This window comes from Lemur catta, chromosome 8 (assembly GCF_020740605.2).
Source record: "Lemur catta isolate mLemCat1 chromosome 8, mLemCat1.pri, whole genome shotgun sequence".
Taxonomy (NCBI): Eukaryota; Metazoa; Chordata; class Mammalia; order Primates; family Lemuridae; genus Lemur; species Lemur catta.
In genome coordinates this window covers 51977965-51984382 of record NC_059135.1, presented here as the reverse complement: position 1 = coordinate 51984382, position 6418 = coordinate 51977965, and positions in this window count along the sequence as shown.

Sequence of the window (6418 nt, the reverse complement as noted above, 5' to 3'; positions counted from 1 at the left end):
AGGTCCATAAAGGCACCCGTGTGCGATGTTCGCTGCAGCATTACGTGTGGCGGCTCCCACCCCTGGACAGCGGAGAGGCGACGAGTGGCCGGTGCACACAGGAGTGAGGCCTGGGAGTTAGAAGCAACGGGTTAGCCACCCACGCAGTAACTCGGATGGACCTTCAAACACGGGACTGGTGGGGGGAGTGAGAAATTAAACGCAATACATGATCCAATAGCATTTACACAAAGTAAAAATACTTTACATACAAAATTATAAAACCTATTTTTCAGGAACGCATACAGACAAAAAGAGGTACATTAAACCACTAGAAGGGTTAACTATGTTGGAAGGGGGATAAAAGTCAACCCATACGTGCTCACTATGCACAATTATAAGAGAAAGGCGCTTGCAGGGAACCACAATGACCCAGGAGAGTGATAAATTCAACCCTCTACAAGGAGGTTTGAAAAATTATAAAAGTTAAATATATATTTAAAATATTAAAAATACCAAAATATATATAATAAAATAAGTAGTAGAATCTATGAGATGGGAATGACTATGAAAATCTTCTGTAATTTGCAAAGATTTATTATCTGTGTTAAAGTACTTACAAATATTACTGAATCTAAAAATTCCATCAACTTAAAAACCTATGTACTCTTATTTTTCAAAAAGGCAAGTGTTCTAAATTTGCTGTTTTTTTCTGGGTGATAAATAGCTGTCAGCAGTGTGCCACCTAGTCAACAGTTTAGAAAAGAATAAGTTCCCTTCATCTGTCTCTTTAATGTACAGTGATGTTTTAACAATGAGAGAGAAATGGCTTTTGAAAAGAAATTTGTCTATGAGTCGGTATTTTTGAAAACAGGTGTTTAGAAATGTTTCCATTGTCCTGTGGTTTTCTTTAAAAAAAAAAAAAAAGCAAAACCAAATTTACCATTTATAAAATCTCTTTAATAGATCTGCATACTTTAAAAACGTAAAGAAGAATTTTGGATCTGTTTAAAAATCTTCCAAAGTGTTTTAGAAGGGGGGTGATGTCTGAGCCCTTAGTTAAAAATATAAAATGCATGAGTTTCTAATAAGCTTGCAGGAACAAACAACTGACTTCAGGAAAGAGAAAAATTTACCAGCTGAATTTCACTAAAGACCTTTAGCTAAGTGGTGGATGAGATGAAAAAAAATTGTGATTTCCTTAAGTGCTGCCTCTCTCCTTGGAGCTACCAACCTTTGTGAGGGGTCTTCTTCCTCTGTGCCAGCCACGTGGCTCAAACGCAAGTAGTAAACTAGAATGGGACCTTCAAACCCCGTAACAATAAAAGGTTAAACCACGGTTTTAAAAAATAATAAAGCAGTGGCTGTCCAGGGTTAGGAGAAGAAAAGAGGGCTGAATAGTTGGATCACAGATTCTTAGGACAGTGGAAATATTGTTTGATATTACAATGGTAAATGTATGTCATTCTACCTTTGTCAAAACTCTTTAGAATCCTCAACACCAAGAGTGAATCCTAATGTAAATTATGAACTTTAGTTAATAATAATGTATCAATATGGGCTCATCAATTGTAACAAATGTACCACAATAATAGGAGACATTATTAATAGGGGGAAATTGGGGGAGGAGAAGTGATAAGGAGGTATTTGGAAACTCTTTGTACTTGCTGTACAATTTCTACCTCCCAAAATAAAGTCTATTAATTTTTTTAAAATGAAGCATATTCAATTACAGTCTGCTTAGAATATTTTCATTGAAGTTTTTAAGTGACAGCAAACATTTTTTGTACCATTAATAAATAAAACATTCAAAAATATTGTTTATCTTTAATTCATTTGCTTTAATTTGTATTTTCATGCATGTTTAATACAAAATGGATTATCATAGTAATACATGATCATAACTTATAAGGAAATCAATATCAATCTATTAGAGGTGCAGCCTCAAACATTTTTATTGATGCTGTGCACATTCCGAATGTTTGGTGCTGTCTGGAAATAACACTTTCCTGTGGAGAAAGTGGACCTCTTGTGGCTCAGTGATCTCAGGGCGCTGGTGGAGCTTGCGGGGGCTACTGCGGCTGCCTTCCTGGGGAACAGCGGTCGTGGTGGAGGGCGTGCAAGAATTGGACCTGTCATAACTTGATCAAGTGACAGACCAGGGAGGCAAGTGTGGAGCTCTGCGAGTCACAGCCAGGACTTGTCACAGCAGGGGAAGAACAGACTGGCTTAAATGGGCAATTAATAAATCAGGTAAGGACTGGTGGGCCCAGCAAACGGGGAAGCCCAGCAAAGCTTTGGAATGGATAGCTTTCAGCAACAAGGTCAGTTCTAGCAGCACAGGGGGCTGTCAATACCTGTAATCCCCAGTTTCTTATTAAGGCTCATGGGAGTGGTGAGACCCTGAGGGCTAGACTGGAAAGAATGGACCTGGGGCTGGGGGAGTCCAACAGGGCCAGTGGCCTAGGAGGAAGGAAGCAGTTCCTGCCTCCTCACTCGCCACAGATGGAATTGAGAAATGGAACAGTCACTTCCTGACATGTGGAGAGACAGTGCTCCCCCAGACACCCACCATTATGGAGAAAACCCGAACGGCAGCCTCTCTCTTCCTTATCTCTGAATCTTGAGTTCCTTTGAGATGGTGTCCCGTCAGGTACAGCATGGTTCCACGTGTCCTCTGGCAGCACAAAACTCTTTCTTCACGCTGCTATGCAGAGCACCAAATACGGAAAGCAGATGAACACAGAGCTGCCCTTGGAAGGGCAGAGAGGGCTGGAGGGTGGGAGCTCAAACCCCTGACCATCCAACGTGGACCCTGAGGCATGAATTGAGAACCCATTTCTTGAATCACCTCATTTCATTCTCCCTTTGCCCTTGGCCATCCCTTGCTTTACACCTTACACTGTCCCCTAATACAGAACTGCGTCCCCACATCCGAAGCTATCTCATGCCTCTGTGCTTTTGCTCGTCCTGTTCCTTCTGCTTGAGTCCCTTTCCCACCAGCTGCCTCTGACCTGTCTTCAGAATTCACCTGTGACATCATCTCCTCTGCTAAGCCCTCTGGGCTCCCATACAGTCCTGGATGTGCCTATATCTGAGAAGTTATCTCTCTACTGGAATTCTTTCCTTATCTGTCACCCCCCAACTAAACTACAAACTCCCCAGGGGCAGGCATTTTTTAATCTGAGTCATCCATTTGCACTCACAATACCTGGCTTAACAGATGCTGCTGTTTAAGCATTATCAGTGGTGGGTTTAGTATACAAGGGATGCTTTCTGGAAAGCAAGTTTGAGAAGTCAAGACAGCAGGGCACAATAAGGAGTGGCACAGTGCCTGGGAGGAGCTGAGACCTGAGGGCCTGGGGACGGGAAACAGCCACACCTCGGGGATTTTGCCTAGAATTACTGATAGTTCAAATCAGGTCTTGGATTTGACGTACCTGGCACCACTGCCACTGATTAAGTTAGTAATAAGTAACCCTGGGGAGATGCGCTCTGGTCTGCAATGGAGGCCCCCTTCCAGGAACAGTGCAGGCTTCTGATTACATCCCTGAGATGCACAGGCCTCCAGGGATCCTAACCAGCATAATGGACTTTGAAAAGGGAGACAGCTGCACTAAGAAAGTTAGTTCAAGTCCCTGGGGACAATGATGGCTTGGTTAAGGACTCCATCAGGTCTGTGTGAGACTACCAGCGTGGGAAGAAATCTCGTACTGGAATCATTTGCTCATGGTTAGGGAGGGGGAGATGGAAAAGGTTTTGTGCTATGAGAACTAGATGCATTCCAAGCCTTGCCTTAAAACACTGGACAATCTCTCCACCTTGCTATGCTCCACATGTAAAATGGGCCGGCAATGTCCCCACTTCCCTGCTTCACAGGCATGTGGCAAGAACAGATGGGACCAGCTCTGCCACTTGCTGGCTTTGTGACCTGGAGCTAGTTCTTAAAACTCTCTGAGCCTCAGCTTCCTCATGTGTAAAATGGGGACAATAATTGTATCCTGCTTCCTTTAATCAGTGAGATAGATAATCCATGCAAAGCTCTTAATACAGGGCCTGATACATATATGTGTATGTGTGTGTATGTACATATGTATACACACATAGAGAAAAAGCACTCAATAAATATTAGCTAGAATTATTACTGCTAACACACTGAGCCATTTGGGAAGGCTTAGTTGAGAATAACAGGCAGCTGAGCTACCCAGAGGCAAGACAGCCTGAAGCCCTGCCACTTGATGCACGACAGGTGGCTGTGGAGCAGCAGCAGCTTCAGTGGGAGCTTGTTAGAAATGCAGAGTCCTGGGCCATGCCCCAGACCGACTCTGAACTTGCAACTTAGCAAGATCCCTGGGTGATCACATGCACATTAAAGCTCAACAATCGCTGGCCAAGAAGCGCTGGTGACATATCTACCACTTCCTAATTGTGTCACTTTGGGCAAGTTACTTAACCTCCCCACGCTTACTTTGTCATCTCTAAAACCTTACCTCATGGGTTCATGGTGGTGGTAAATACTATTCAGTGCTTGCTGTCTGCGCTCTCCAGCCCCAGCCTTGCTGCCAGGTTCACATCCTGGCTCTCTTACCCGGAGCAAGGTATGGCTGTGCGACCTGGGCAGTCACCTAACTATCCCAAGCCTTAGTTTCCTGTCTGTTAAAATTGGAACCGTGGCTGTGCCTAGCTCTTGGGGTGCTAAAGCATTGAGTGAGATGTGCAGCAAAGGGCCAGGCTACTGCTAAAAGCATGTTTTAGCTCCATCAGTGGTTTGTGTTGGTCAGAGTCCATGCTGTGAGCTGTGTCCCCACTTCACAGGGACCAGATGCTTCCTGCTGCCTGATCAACAGCTGCAGGAGCTCCCTGGGGTACCAGGGTGGGCAGGGTCCAAACCTTCATAGGCCAAGGAGGAAGAGGAGGCAAGATGAGCCTGGGAGGCCAGCCAGCCTGACCCCTCCCAGCTTACTCACCTGGTCCCTAAGCCCCAAGAGAGGAGGGCCTTGTCCTGCTAACTCACCATCAAGTTTGTGTAGTGTCTAGCATTTTGCCCGGCACATAATGTAGGAATATTTCTAGGTGTACTGTGTGAATAAATAAAGGCTAGAAGAGGCTGGGCATGGTGGTTCACATCTGTAATCCTAGCACTTTTGGAGGCTGAGGCAAGAAGATTGCTTCAGGCCAGGAGTTTGCGATCAGCCTGGGCAACACAGTAAGATTCTGTCTCTACAAGATTTTTTTGAAAATTAGCCATTTTGGTGGTGCACATCTGTAGCCCTCGCTACTCAGGAGGCTGAGGCAGGAGGATCACTTGATCCCAGGAATTTGGGGTTGCAGTAAGCTATGGTGATGCCATTGCACTCAGCCTCGGTGACAGAGGGAGACTCTGTCTCAGAAAAAAAAATTAAAAATAAGCAAACATAGGATAGAGGAATACCGTGGTTATAAATATGATTACCAAAGGGAATCCTTCCTCATCCTCTGTCTTTCCTGGACTTTATAGCTGCTAAGCTGTGCTGTCAGAGTTGAAGCAAAGACAGCGATGCTACCCCTGTCTTATTGTTGTCATTAACACCCTATTCTCATGGTTCCTCCTGGAGAGCCTTGTGTCACCACAAGAATCATGCCCTTTTAAGGCATGAACAGTCTCCCCAAGCCCTAGTTGGGTTCGCTCTGTGAGGGTAGTGAAGAACTCTCATCTATTCCAGCTGAATTTAGTGGGAAAAATTCCATCGCTTGGAGAAGACTCTTGTGCACTGAAAGCAGGCACAGTTTTGATTCCAAACCCAGAAGGGACCATGGCTAGTCAAGGGAGATGAGCCACTGCAGAAGTTGGGGACCTCTGTTTGTACCAGCTCCACCACCTCCCTCCTTCAAGGAGCAGTGTCTGCAACAAGAAGGGCTTTGGAGTTGGGCAGACCTGTGCCTGGACTGGCACTGCTACTTTCTTGCTTTCTGTAATGACATTAGGCTAAGAACTTATTTCTCCCCAAAGTTAATTTTCTTGTCTACAAAACGACAATAATAGAAACTGCCTTGCATAGATTGTCATGGGAATTAAAATGGAACATGCTTTGGAAGTATCCAAAGTGGGACACCTGGGAGAATGAACAGGTCGCTATTAGTAATTACACCAGACCACAGGTATGACCACAACTGGCCCTGACAGACTGGCCCACACGATCTACCTAATCCCTAATTAAAGAGCATGTGCTAGGTACTCTATGAGTGGTAGTGTCATTTTTATCATTATATCGGCTTGAGATAGCCATATTTAGCAAATACATATTGTCCAAAAGATTGCATGGAACATACTTATACTAAGAAATTATTTATTATTTATCTGAAATTCAAATTTAACTGGACATACTGTACTTCATCCAGCAACTCTGTATAAAAGCATTGGGTCACAAAAAGTTAAGTTATAAAGGTAAAACTCTGTTAA